The 12943-nt window shown below is 37.8% G+C and overlaps 1 protein-coding gene across 21 annotated transcripts in view; it reads right to left on the bottom strand.

Moving 5' to 3' along the window:
• Positions 1 to 12943, bottom strand: part of Lrrc4c (leucine rich repeat containing 4C) — a 1379071-nt gene that overhangs the window by 963904 nt on the left and 402224 nt on the right. The window lies entirely within an intron of this gene.

Below are 12943 nucleotides of genomic sequence, written 5' to 3'. Positions count from 1 at the left end.
ATACCATGACTGATTATCATGGGGAAGGAAAAGGTTTATTTAACCTTTCCAGTATAGTTCTTCACCAGGGGAAACCGAGGCAGGAAGTGCAGCAGAGACTCTAGGGGAACACATCTTCTGAGCTTGTTCCCCATGGCTTGCTTGGCTTTCTTTTCTTTTCTTTTTTCTTTTTAAGTATGCAACTTCTTAATATTTTTTAATTTTTAATTGATTCTTTGTGAATTTCCCATCATGCATCACAAACCCACGCACCTCCCCACCCCTTCATTTCTACCCTTGGACCCTCCCCCTCAAAAGAAAACCAAGAAAAAAAGCAAAACAGAACCACCACACAAATCTCACCTTGCTGAAGCAGGAGTGTGTTACAGTGCATCCCACATTATACCCTTTCGTCCACACGTGTTTACTTACAAATGTTCATTGCAATGAATCCTTGGTCTGGTTCAAGGCATCTGGCTTCTGCTATACTATAAGTACCAGATTCCCGCAGGGACTCCTTTTGGATATCTCGTTATTGGATGTGTCATGGCCACCTGTGGCAGTCTGAAAGGCTAGTTAGGCTTTGGAGAGCAAGCTTCACAGCTAGTCTGGGCAGCACAGTTAAGCTGGCCCTGGTAGCAAGGCATGGGATGGGCCATTTGTAGTTATGACTGAAGTTGAAACTTCAGGGTTCTGTGTAAAGTCAGTTGTGTCAGATGGTGTTTTGCTGTGGCAAACACATGAAGGAATGTTTTCCTGAAGTGGACACAGGTGAAAAGATATTTTGCTAAAGTAAGCACGTGAAAGGATGCATGATGCAGTTTCTTCATTAATGACACACATGTAGTAGTCTAGTTTACATACATCCTTGAGCTCCATTTGTCGTGACGTCATAGAGAGAAACACTTAAAAATACTTTAGGTGAGGGGCTAGAGACTTCTTGTAGCTTCAGAGGGCCCAGTCTGATGAACAGAGTGATATCATCTGATACAGACTCACGAAAAATTTTTCTAAGACAGACTCAAGTGCTGAGGCAAGACATGTAGTGAGGCAAGACCCGTGGAGGACATGTAATGTTTAGGGGGTGTATAAATAGGACTCAACGGACTGTGAGAGGGGCTTGTTTATAGAGCTAGCTTTGCAACAGTTCTTGGTTTCTCGTTGTCCCTGACTTTTACTTTGTTACAAAGGGCATAGCTTAGTACTTCTGGCTTCCCTAATTCTTCTGGTTCCTCCTTCTGACCTTTGCTGCTTTGACTGAGGCCTGGCTGTTTCTGCTAGTTCATGCCACTGCTGCTGCTATCCCCACTCTGCCGAACTGGACTGCTAGTGTATTCACAAAGTGTTCAGGAGTGTTTCCAGCAACTGCTGCTGACCTGAGTGCTGTCCTGTTGACTTCCTGACAGCGCAGATGGGATTTGCTCCAAAGAACCACCTCTAAACAGGTTCACTTCCCCTGTACCGTATCATAACCTTTCTTTTCTACTACGTCTGGTGGATGCTAGTCTAGAAGGGAGATTAAAGCGCTTAAAAACTAGCATTAAATATAGGTTTTGAAAAATTAAAGACTACCCATGAGAGCTGGAGAGGTTGCTCTGGTGGTCTAGGAGTTGGCAATCTGGTGGGCTATCTGTCTAGTTCAGGAACTATCCAAGCCCCAGATCAGGGCTTTGATTTGGCCCGCCCCAACGTTTACACCCTCTGTGAACAGCTGGAACACATTAAAGATCTGGTCCTGAAAATCTAAAGATGACTATTCTTAAAGCAAAATTTTAAAGAAAGCTATCAACAAAAAGGGGACTGTTATCACTTTAATATCAGAAGTGTTTAGATAAGAAGAAACCTTTTTCTCTTAGTTGGAATCTTGCGAAACAAAACTTAGGAAAGTATTTAAAGGATTTGTGTTATTCCTAAGCTATGTTACAATCTGGCTTCTTATAAAACCAACCTCACACACGCATGCATCCTTGAAAGCAGTTTCATAACCAGCTCACACACATATGCATATGCTGGACACAGAATCCTGCATTTATATTAGGATCTAACACTATCCCAGAAAGTGTTTTTGATTCTACGTAGATAAAAATGTATTATATCTCATATCCAACCAATACGGATTATGTGGATATTCTCTTCTTTTCTTTGTTTAAGAACTTAAAAATGCGCTTTCATATTTTCTTATTTTTATAGGTAATGTTTCATAAGTATGACTCCAGAAACGTAAAAGTCTTCCCAGTGTCCTCTTGGTCAAAAGTATTAAGTAAACAATCAAAAAAAAAAAAAGAAAGAAAGACAGACATAAAGAAAGGAAGGAAGGAAGGAAGGAAGAAAGAAAGAAAGAAAGAAAGGAAGGAAGGAAGGAAGAAAGAAAGAGAGAAAGAAAGAAAGGAAGGAAGAAAAAAGCAAGCAGGACAGCTCCTGGGTCCCAATTATCATCACAGTAGCAATGGGGCTTTCTGAAAGTCATCACTATGCTAGCTGATGACTAGTGAGTACCATGTAGATGACTTTTGCCTTGGTCCAGGGAGCTCAGGACATTAAGAGAGGATATGAACATTAATCCCAGGAAATGCAAAGACTGCTTTTCATGGGATCACTGCTCAGGCAATCTTTTATTCAATTTAAGAGAAATTCTGATTTCTAAATCTATGATGATTTTTTAAAATACTGCTGCAGGTTTCTTTTCTTTTCTTTTCTTTTAAAGAACCTGACTTAAAGGGCGTAGTCCAGTGTCTCTTTGTTTAATATACTGACTATTTTTCATTTGTACACCTGTTAAGGTCAGAGACATTTTGTCTGTTTCTTGAAAACTACAAATGGCTCAGCAATCCACTGAATTAATTCATTGTAAATTATGTTCAAACACTGACAGTCACATTGCCAATGTTATTAACATCAAATTACAAAAACATGAATCACAATCATAGTATTATAATATGACATTGTGTACTTAGAAATCGTCACTGGAAAAAAAGAAATGCTATTCCTTTAATGTCAATCAGCATTTATAATTTCCATGATCAAACACACACATTTGAAGAAAAACACCATTCTACTATATAAAACTAATTTCAAATAAATGTGTAACTGAACCAACTTTAGTAATAAAAATGGAGTACTAATGGCCCAAATGAAAAGTTTGTATATATTGCGTTTGTTGTCTTTTCAGTGTCTGCTTTCTAATTTCCCTATTGTGGGCATGCACTTTATTAAATTATGCAGTGCTACTTGAAGGCTCATAGAAATTGATACACATGAACTGACCAAAGCGAGACAACATAACCAAACTTCTCTGTTGAGGTCAATGGCAATGACTTTCCCACTGGTGCCAGTCACTTAATAGTTAATGTTATTAGCCAACTTTAAGGCAGTGTATAGAAACACAGCTCATGGATTTTCACTGCTGCTGGGAACAATGATATGATAATAAAATCTGAGATGAAGCATTGGTCAGCATTTTAGAATAAGGCCTGATAGTACTATATAATCATTATAGAAGTCATTTTGTCAGATGTTCCTTTCCTTTTCTAAAAAATTAAATTGAGCTTTGTACAAGGAGATAAGCTCAATTTAACTTTTAAAAAAAGGAAAGAAACATCTCACAAATGAGTTCTATAAAAATTATATAGTACTATCGGTGAGTACTACTCAGCTATTGAAAACAATGACTTCATGAAATTTATGGGCAAATGGATGGAACTAGAAAATATCATCCTGAGAGAAGTAACCCAGTCACAAAAGAACACCCATGGTATGCACTGATAAATGGATATTAGCACAGAAGGTTGGAATACCTGAGATACAATTCAGAGACCACATGAAGCTCAAGAAGAAGGAAAACCAAAGTGAGGATGCTTCATTCTTTCTTAGAAGGGAGAACAAAAGAACTCACAGGAAGAAATATGGAGACAAAGTACGGAGCGGAGACTGATGGAAAGGCCATCCAGAGACTGCTCCACTTGAAGATCCATCCCATATACAGCCACAAAACCCAAAAAATATTGCAGATGCCAAGAAGTGCATGCTGGAAGGAAGCTGATATAGCTGTCTCCTGAGATGCTCTGCAAGAGCCTTACAAAGGTAGAGGCAGATGCTCCACAGCCAACCATTTTACTGAGAATAGGGTCCCCAATAGAGGAGTTAGAGAAAGTACTGAAGGAGCTGAAGGGGTTTGCAACCCTGTGTCAACCAACCAGACCTACCAGAGCTTCCATGACTAAACCACCATCTCAAGAGCACAAAGGGATGGACCTATCGCTCCAGTTGCATATGTAGCAGAGGATGGCTTTGTTGGGATTCAATGGGAGGAAAGGCCTTTTTCCTGTCAAGGCTAGATGCCCCAGTATAGAAGAATGCCAGTGCAGGGAGGTGGGAGGGAGTGCATGCGTGGGTAGCTGGGAGCACCCTCAGAAGCAGGGGGAGATAGCGGGTTTCTGGAGGAGAAACCAGAAAAGGGGATAATATTTGAAATGTAAATAAAAATATTCAATAAAAGAGAAAATGTAAAAAATAATTAAATTGAGGATGATGCCTGTGAAAACTTACCTAGTCTGACTGAAAATAGGAGTGGGGTGATGATATATATAAGCTAGCTAAGCAGTAGAGGACTTGTCAAGTCTGCATACAGAACTACCTTTCATTTCCTACTATGGGTATATGCCCATACATGCACAGGTATAATTAAATGAGAGCACCACTTACTACAGGCTAAGGATAAGTAAGAGCCTTTACTCTGGATGAAGTACTTGGCATGATAACATTCAACCACAAGCCTGAGAAACATTTGGGTAAAGAAATACCTAATTTCTTTTACTCTCTCCATGTATTTATAATGAAAAGAATATTGTTGTAGGGACTTCCGTTCAAACTGGATCATCTTTCTGTGCAGTTCTCAGCAGAGATCATGCTATCTTAAAGCAAAAGAAATGTATTTTAGTATTTTTTTTTGCAAAAGTTAAGGGGAGATTCTAAATGCTTCGTAAGTATCTTATGAGCTTTACTCCGCGATTATTATTCATACTATGCAGATAATCTAGTAGGGACTCAAGTTTTTACAGTCAAAAATATCCAGATTTTGAATGCAGAGGAAGATAAATGAATGAGATACAATATTGTTTATGAAAATTATGACAGCTCACACTGCTATGAAAATTCAAACAGAACTACAATAGAAACATCTGCCTGGTGATGTCATAAAATCACCTCCATCTTCAGTGCATTAAAGTATTCTTTTTGATACAGTAAAATATAAATTACCAGGTTCAGTTATCTATTTATTATCATCTCATCTATAAAAATTAGTAGTCTCATAGTTTTGGATGATTCTAACTTATAGAAGGGACTTAATTTTAACATTTTATACCAGAAGTGATAGAGTGCCCATAATTCCAGAATTTGAAAGGATGAACAGGAAGAATACACATTTAAGGCCAGTCAAAGCTATTTATAAGACCTTATCTAATATATAGATAGATAGAGAGATAGATATATAGATTGGCTGATTGATAGATAGACAGACGGACAGATGTATAAACATACAGTAACTGGTCATAAGTACCCGGCATCACTCAAGGTCTGTCTTCTGCAGTCTGGCAGGCATGAAGGATTCAAGAAGAATCATCACAAGATGCAGTATATAAAGATGTAAGCTTTCCATTCTGTTTCTATTTTCTTCTCCCTCGTTTTTCACAATATCTAGTCACACTCTAGGCTGAGACACTCAATCAATTGTTGTTATCTCAAACAGAGCTCAACTATCACACTACTGATTACAGCAGTCTGAAAAACTCCTGGTAGAGTGAAGACCCATGTCTTGTCTGAACTAATTGTGTCAGGTGGACATGGTGTGACCTTTTCCCTCAGGCAGAGTCATCCTCAGCATTCTCTTGAGCCACTGCGGCCTGACACACTCTGGGGAGAACACATCATAGCATAAAGAGTTGTGCTCTAATCCACCAATTTTGCCTATTTTGAATTAATTGCTCAAGTTCGTATTGATCCGGTTTTTTCTGAATCATAACTCAGTCCTATACCCTGCTCTTGAGCCTCACACAAAATTACTTCACAGCCAGAGCTGTCTTTAGTAAATTAGTGGGACAAAAAAAAAGTACTGTTAAAATGCTATGGATGGCAGTCCCTCATGCAGATGCCATAAAAAATAATTTTTAATGACCAGGAAAATAACTTGAAAATATTATTCAAACGATTAAAATATAGAAACATAACTGTCAGATTCACTGGCATTTTCTGTGCATTTTTTGACACATGCAAATTGCATGCCTGTATAGGAAATACCTCACCAGGGCCCAGCATATACTCCATGTCAGAATGTAATATTACTGGTGGTAGAGGTATAAATGCTATAAAGAAACTTTAGGGTATGTTGATAATAGTGATTATAATTTATTTATCTAATCACTTGTGAAGTATGTAATCAGGTTCTCAAAACTCTTTTATCCCAATCAGACACCCAACATTTCAATTCTTCAATCATTTTTCAGCTGTCTTGACAGAAATGAGGATGATTAAGAGATTTATTCAAAATTCACAAGTACCAGAGACACATTCAGGACTGAATAGTGAGCATTCATCCGGAGTTTTGGAATAGCACTCCTGAGGCTGACTGCTTCTTAGCTCCATTTAAGGAGGCTGTCTGATAGCAGAAGAAGCATCTTGTGAGCTGATTGAAATCCACCACTGTTGCTCTCTCAGTTTTCTTTTTCTGCTGTAAAGTGTGAGGGGCTCACAGTTCACTTCCAACTTTATCTACTAGGTCTGCCAAATGATGCCAGGCTCTCTCAGCCATTTTGGACTTTAAAGTTCTGAAACTGTATTAGCCTAAATAAACCCTTCCTTCTGGTGAAAGAGAAAGGGGGCAGAGGGAGAGACAGAACAGGTTAGAAAAGAAAGAAAGAAAGAAAGAAAGAAAGAAAGAAAGAAAGAAAGAAAGAAAGAAAGAAAGAAAGAAAGAAAGAAAGAAAGGAAGGAAGGAAGGAAGGAAGAAAGAAAGGAAGAGAGAGAAAGAAAGAAAGAAAGAAAGAAAGAAAGAAAGAAAGAAAGAAAGAAAGGAAGGAAGAGAGAAATCACATATGGTTGGGATAAACCCATTGCTGATTTGCTTTGAATCTAAGTAACACTGAGCCTTTAAAAAATTCTCTTCTGGGTTCACTCAGACAAGGTGCACCTAACCGTCAACAGACTGGAGGCCCCAGGAAATTTAGAGTTGTGGGGGGGTGTGCGGGGTGTGTAGGGTGGGGACATCCATGTGGAGACCGTGGGGAGGGCAGGGAGGAGGTATGGGATTTAAACAGTCAGGGTCGGGTGGACAAAAAGAAAAAAAAAGAAAATCTCTTCTCTTTTCCTCTCTCTTCCTCTCCCTTTCCCCTTCCCCATCTCTCTCCTCCCATGCAAATATACAAGAAAAGGATATTCATGTTGCTTAATCTTTATCCTGATTATTTATTAACATTTTTCGTCCTCTCCTGAAAATACCATAGTTCTTCGAGTTAAGTCATTTTTCTTTGCACTTTCCTGATGTAACTTTGTCATCCCTCATAGGAGTCCCATTGACTCCATCCTGGCCATTTCATAATATCGTGGGAGAGCTTTACATTCTCTACATCAAGTGATCACATGCATTCCCCAATCCTTGTTCCAACAGAAGTTAAAGGAAATATATATTACCAGATTTCATTGGACCGCACTGTCTTCCTTGGGGTTTGAGGACAGGCGCTCATTAATAACCAAGTATCAGGGGCATGCTATTCGCTGGTTGATTGCTTCCTTGACATATGTGCAAACGTTTTCAGCTAAGAGTGGAATGACCTAGCCTCGAACTTTTGTTTTCTTAGATTTCTGCTTTCATCCTATGCCCTGCTCTAATATCACAAGCCCAAAGTATTATTTTTTTCTTAATGATCCCACATTAAAAACTGTTTGGTTTCTGGAATTCTTAATCTTTGTTGCATACTGAGTTCTCCTTTTCCAAACAAACATCCTTCCCATCACATCAGCTATGTGTGCTTGCTGAAATACATTTTAACGGGGCTTATTGACTAATGGCATTCTCCCATAGAAGGAAGCTAATTTTGTGGATTAGAAAGTGTCATTAGTATCTTACTCGAGTGCCATTACTTCCAGCCATTTATAAACAGTGGTGCCCTGAATTTATCTAAGTGGTGCAATGAAGGGTTCTCAGAGGTGCTAAAGGATTCAGGATGGGGAAGGTTAACAGAAAGGGACTCTATCTTCAACCGTCTATGCTAGATGAAAGCATTCCTGTGTAACTGCTATGCTTTGGGATCCCCAGTGCACCTGTGAGCATCCCCCTGCCCATGTTCTCTTAGTCCAATAACCTCTTTGCCTCCCCAGGGTAAACTTTGGTAGAATCCTACTTTTGTTATTCAATGACACCTTATTAGAAAGATGTAGACATCTCTGTGGACATAAGCTTTTAATACAGTTTTTATTTGTTTGTTCATAAATCTTAACCATATTAACCACTGTTTAATTCATATTATGTATTTTGTTGCCTTTGTTGTTCTGTTTTGCACATTGAATTAAACACTTGATAAAAGGCAATTACTCTGCTCCCTTATTAAAACGTCCATTCCTCTTATCTAATACAGTGACCAGCACACAGTGAGTGTTAACTGAGCATTCATTGAATTGGCAGTTTTTAAATGCAAGGTTTGTTTTTGGGAAAACTGCTGAGCATTTAAGAGCTCTTGTGTTTTTAGAGAAACAGGGTTTATTACCCAAAACATACATGGTGCCTAACAAGCACTTGTAAATTAAACTCTAGGGAATCTGGTACCCTCTTCTGGTCTCTATAGGCAACAAGCATATATATGGTACACATAAATAAACACAAACAAGCACTCACACTCATAAAATATAGAATAAAAAGAAATGCATTTTAAAAATAGGTTGAAAAGTGTTGATGTTGTTAGAAATAACTGCTTAATTTCAGTCTACCTCTTTCAGTACATAAGGATGGCTTTACAGTTTAAAATGCAGCTGTAATTCTTTAGCTGTGTCCTTCTTTTAGTCTATGAAAAAATGTTAGGTTTCCTTTTGATGCCAATTTTGAAGAGAAAAATTGAAGTATGTTTTATTCTTACTGCATTTTATAAAAATGACTTCATCAAAAAGAAAGAAGTGATAAGGGCATCTCTCTATGGAAGTAAGGTGACCTTCCTTAATGAAAACATTGAGATTCAGAATACAGATCTCTCAGTTCACTGCACTGGCTACATTTGTAGAGACTTTCTTACTCAAAATAATCTTTCCAAAGTTTTTCCCTCTCTGCACAGACGCACAGCTTTTGTCTGGCTTTGTGCAGAAGGTTGCCATCAGATAGGAAGGATAGGAAGGTCTCATAATATCTGATAAAGAAATTAATTATTTTCTAAGTAAAATTTTTAGGCTTTATTCCAGATCCAGATTTTTGACCACAGATAAAGGCATATCAAGAATTCACTATAAAGCTCATATTTTGATTTTTACTTTTCTGATTTCTGAGCCAAACTCTGACATTGATCTAGACTAGAGGCTTCTAAAGCACAAGCACATATATACATATATGTTTCTGGTGTTTTGAATGGAAATATCCCCTATAGGCTTCAGATGTTAGAGCATTTGGTTCCTAGTCAATGGTGCAGTTGGGAACATTCGGAAGGTAAAGTTTCTGAACAGGGAGGATGTCATTGGAGGTAGGTTTTACTATTAAATGCCTACTGCTACTTCTACTCCACTCTCATTGCCTTATGTTTATGGTTGAGTATTTGAGCTCTCAGCTTTCTGCTACAGAAAACATGCCTGTCTGTAGCTGTTCCTCATTGTCATTGTGGACTCCTAGTCTTCTGTAACCATAAGCCCAAACAAACTTCTTGTATGTGTTGGTCATGGTATTTTATCACACTGTCAGAAACATAATACACCATGCACCGCTGTATTGTGAATACATTCATATGCTATGTAACCTTATTGTTCCTTGTAAGCACAAACCTATAATATATAATATTAAGGCCATACATCCCTGAATTAAATACTATGCACAAGAAATTAAATGATGTTTAGTATGACCACAGAGAGTTAATATACTGGTGGCTACTCAAGTTTATTTTAATCATTCTGATTATATAGTGCACCAAGGTGTTTACTGGCTTAAATAAATATGCAAAACTCAGAAATATTTTTAATTAGATAATTAATGTTCTTTCCTATTTTTGCACTATTTTCCCTGTTATCCGTGTCTTACAGGTCAAGGAGAATAATGTGACTCAGGTATCATTAAACCCTGATTATTTTTCTTCATTTTCAACTAAAAAATATGCAGACCTCCAATAAGCACAGAACAATTCAGAAGCAGATATAAAGATCAGTTTAGAGATATCAGTTCCATCAGAGAAAACAAGAGAAAGGTCATCATTCAGACTTTAATCAGTAACAATGAATGGGATGAAAAATGAGTACCATTCTAGTGGTAACCAGGGAGACTGCATGCTTTCACCCAAGATCATTTGTTTTCTCAGTGGCAATTGAGTCCATCTTCTCTAATGTTTACAGTGAATATAATTTTTGAAGAGTAAAAGCAAACAAGATTCAGGAGGAAGTGAGGCTAGAAATTAGAAGATTTTATAGGAATACAGACACAAAAGAGGCCAGGACGAAACTCTTGAGTAGTGTAAGTCAGTGTGCTAGTGCATATGCAATAGTGTGTGTTGGGGGTTAAATGGAACATTTTATTTAGAGGGGTCTGTAGCATGCAGCTTAAGGAAGGTGTTCTAAGTTATGAGTAATGAATTTTGACTATGTAAAATACAAATCAGAGGACGTACTGAAAAATATGGTCTACAGAATTAGAATAGTCTAATTAGTGTTGTTAAAAGACTGCTTTGGTTGTGACAGAGGACACACTGTATGTACAGTGAACTGTTTCATTTTCCAGGATTCTTTTACTCTAACACCCCATGTAGTTTTTCCAGTTATGAACAGTATACATGTAAAAATAAAGATGTAACCAGGTTAGGCTCCTGGTGGGGTCTACTAGGTCTTTTGTTTTTTGTTTTTGTTTTTTTTTGTTTGTTTGTTTGTTTGTTATTTTTTTGTTGTTTTGGTTTTTTTTTGTTTTTTGTCCCAAGAGACAGGACAAGTATTTGTGTCTCTAGTCTAGAAGGCCTCATGTGATTTATGGTCTCACCTAACATTTCAAATTCAAAAAATCAATGAGTACACAAGAGACTGAGAATCAGTGGACTAAGTGACACTGATACTACACTGGACAGAAAAATGTTTAGAGAGTTTCAACATATCTCCTGCTAAGTTTTGATGTATATTCTCACATCACATAAACATGTTTCTCCATACAAAGAGCTTGTCCGTTGTTATGTCAGGGTGATGAACTAGTGAGCCACAAACACAAACTAAGTCTTCCTTAAGATAAATAGGCAGAGATACTATTGTGGTTCTACAGGAATCTCTTGAGATATCCAAATATGTCTATAGTGCTGACAGCTGCCTACTATGTGGGATTTAGGTGAGCTCCAAAGGTAAGGAGTACTAACTGCCTTCCTACACAATCATAATCATCAGGAGAGCTAACTTAGTACCTACAGTAACACCTAGGAAATTAAAATAAATCTGGGAATTACTCATGCCTCCGTTTTAAGGGCTAGCTAAGATCAATTTCACTGATTTCCTTAAAATATATTTTTTCATGCAATATGTATATATTTTATTATAAGTTAATATACTTATGGCATTTTTCTGTCAATTAGCAATTTTAATAAATTTCAAAATTGTGAGTATGGAGTTTGGAGGGGTATTTTGATTGTCAACTTGACTACATCTGGACTACAATCCAGAAATGGAGGCCACACCTGCGATGAAGATCCTGAGGCTAGAGGACATAGGCTTTTGACCTGGATCAAGACATGGGATGACACAGATGCTTTTAATCCAGATCTTGAGGCATAGTGGCCCTGAAAATCTTAGGCTCAGGCAAGGTAGTACACACCTTTAATTCCAGGAGACAGAGGCAAAGAGATCTCTGAGTTTAAGGCTAGCCTGGAACAGAGCAAGTTTCAAATCCAGGTGTGGTGAGTCACACCTTTTATCTGGCCATACCTTCTACCGGAGGCCTACATAAGGACAGTGGAAAAATGAAGGGTTCATTCTTTCTGCTTGCTCTTACCTGCCAGTATATTCTTTAGAACCTACTTCTTTAGGCTTCCAGCTTATACAGAAGACCAGGTAAAATACCTAGCCTCGAGGGGTTGAGCAACTGCTAAGAGTCTTGGGCTTCCCATTCACAGCGGCCCATTGTTTGCTTTGCCTTCAGACTGTAAGTCATTCCAATAATTTCACTTAATATACAAAGGCATTCCATATATTCTGTGATTCTGGAGAACCTTGACTAACATAAGGATAACAGATTCATTTTATGAATAACACTGAGATATACATGAATCTGCCATGATTATGCCTTATTGAAATAATGCCAGGGTGAAATCTTGAAGTCCAGTCATTTGTCGTGCTTTTCATGTCTTTTTCCCAGACCCTCAATGTATGTTCATGCCAGTATGTTTTTACTCTTTCCAGTGTTCCTTCCCCACAATGAGCAATTGGAGTTGCTTTGAATATCTAACAGTCCTCAAATGAAAAAAGTTTCTGAAGACAAAGAATAAGCAAAATTGACTAAGTTTTGACACAAGAAGGATACACATAGATGTGTGGGTCCAGGATATTGTTTTTCTCATTTATCCTTTTCCTCTGATCCTAAGTTCAACTATAAAGGGCATAAACCTCTATGTTAATTGTAACATTAATGTTCTTTATTTTGTCTTTAAGACTGCTATGCAAATCAGTGTGCCCATCCTGCATGTAATAGTTTAGCCATTTCACAGGTCTTTTATTAACCGGTGGTCCAGTATCTCGAGAGTTTCCCTCCAGTTTAAGGGTA

This window comes from Rattus norvegicus, chromosome 3, assembly GCF_036323735.1.
Source record: "Rattus norvegicus strain BN/NHsdMcwi chromosome 3, GRCr8, whole genome shotgun sequence".
Classification (NCBI taxonomy): Eukaryota; Metazoa; Chordata; class Mammalia; order Rodentia; family Muridae; genus Rattus; species Rattus norvegicus.
The sequence above is the reverse complement of the archived record's forward strand: the minus strand, read 5'-3'. Positions and strand labels throughout refer to the sequence as shown.